This window comes from Dermacentor andersoni, chromosome 2, assembly GCF_023375885.2.
Source record: "Dermacentor andersoni chromosome 2, qqDerAnde1_hic_scaffold, whole genome shotgun sequence".
Taxonomy (NCBI): Eukaryota; Metazoa; Arthropoda; class Arachnida; order Ixodida; family Ixodidae; genus Dermacentor; species Dermacentor andersoni.
This window is the reverse complement of record NC_092815.1, coordinates 118,908,032-118,909,552: the sequence shown is the minus strand read 5'-3', so window position 1 is coordinate 118,909,552 and position 1,521 is coordinate 118,908,032. Positions and strand designations below refer to the sequence as shown.

The 1,521-nt window shown below is 46.5% G+C and overlaps 1 pseudogene; it reads right to left on the bottom strand.

Annotated features, from left to right (window-relative positions):
- Positions 1 to 946: 946 nt before the first annotated feature.
- LOC126541199 (tubulin alpha-3 chain-like) overlaps positions 947 to 1,521 on the bottom strand; it is a 9,875-nt pseudogene continuing 9,300 nt past the window's right edge.

Sequence of the window (1,521 nt, the reverse complement as noted above, 5' to 3'; positions counted from 1 at the left end):
TGTCTGGTTTCACTCAGCTGCGGTCAGATCCGCGAAAGCGGCGAAGAGGCGTGAACTGTTTACTTCTGCGCGTATATATAGCCATAGCGAGACGGTCTGTTTCAGGAAGTTGACCAAAGGAGCGAAGAAACGATCAAGGAAAGACCCACCAGCTGCGCGAATCCCGTACACCTGTGAGTTGTGCAACACGGGAACTCGGTCAAAGCGTGTCTTGTGCGCTTTGGGAACACCACCGCGGTTGTTGCACCATCGACTGCAGCCAGTGTAACAGCCAGGTTACTCCTTACATAAAGTAGTTAGGCATTTTGAATATAATATTACATTATATGCAGGAGACGTTGGGGGCTAAGTGGTGCCGGCTACTATACTTTTCATGAAAAGTGCACATCGAACGAATGTGTATTAAAATATGAAGGAACAAACCGGCTTTGAAGAAAAGAAAGGTAACAAGAACGTAAAAGTAAGTCTTGAAGTAAGGTGCCAAAATTCACTAAAAGCAGTTCATAACCAGGGCGTCGAACCGAACCCAAACAGATACTCTTATAACGTGCGCCTTAACCGAAAATCAATAATAACAGTTACCGGATCGGCATGAAACGGTTCAAAAGGTTCGCACTCTGCTCGTGTCCACGATCGAAACCAGTATCTCACGAAAACGTCATTCTGCTGTTCTCGGAAGTATTCTGCGAACTTATTTGCTACAGTTTCACAGTCCTGCTTCCTTGCGCCCTCGGAAAATGAAATATTGCGAAATAACTTGAGGCCATCCAGCAAAACTCGCCAGAAGCGCAGTCCTCACGGCTGACATCCTGGGCTCCTTCGCTGATACTGTTGCCACCAAGAACAGCTCAAACGTCTGTTCGAATCCCTTCCAGGGCTTTTCCTTTTTTTTTCGATACTTCCGGACAGCAGCAAGCGGGCCCGGCGGCTTGAGGTTAGAACTCCATCAGTCATATGACCGGTGCATCCATCGTATTCGCCGGTTGCTGCTGTCGGCGAGCTGGTTGCACATCCCCCTTCTGACACCGTGTATCAGATCAGACAGGAATGGAAGTCGAGAATAAAAGGACCATTCATATTTAAAACAGCGCCAAAAAAAAAAAAAAAACGGCCAAGGGAGGACACAGGACGCGCTCTGCCTTGTCCTCCCTTGTCCGTGTATTTTTTTTTTTTTTTTGCGCTGTTTTAAATATGAATGATCCGTACCAACTAGCTCGCACCCAAACCCTTCTGAGTCGACAAAAGGATGTTTGTTTCACAAGAAGCGTGCGTATACGTGTAGCGCAATGAATGATTGCCGCGATCACCACGTGCGGTACTTATCTATAGCCAGTTCGGCTGGTCCTCACGCGCTCGCTTGGTAACCGAGCCCTTGCACGATACATTCATTCTTAAATTTTCCGGAATTTTTAAAATCACCCGTGGCAAATAGCCTAATCCTTGTTCATGAGAGGGATTAGTCGAAGAGGCGCCCATTACTTAATAGCACAAGAAATCGGAACACATATTACCATAATAAAA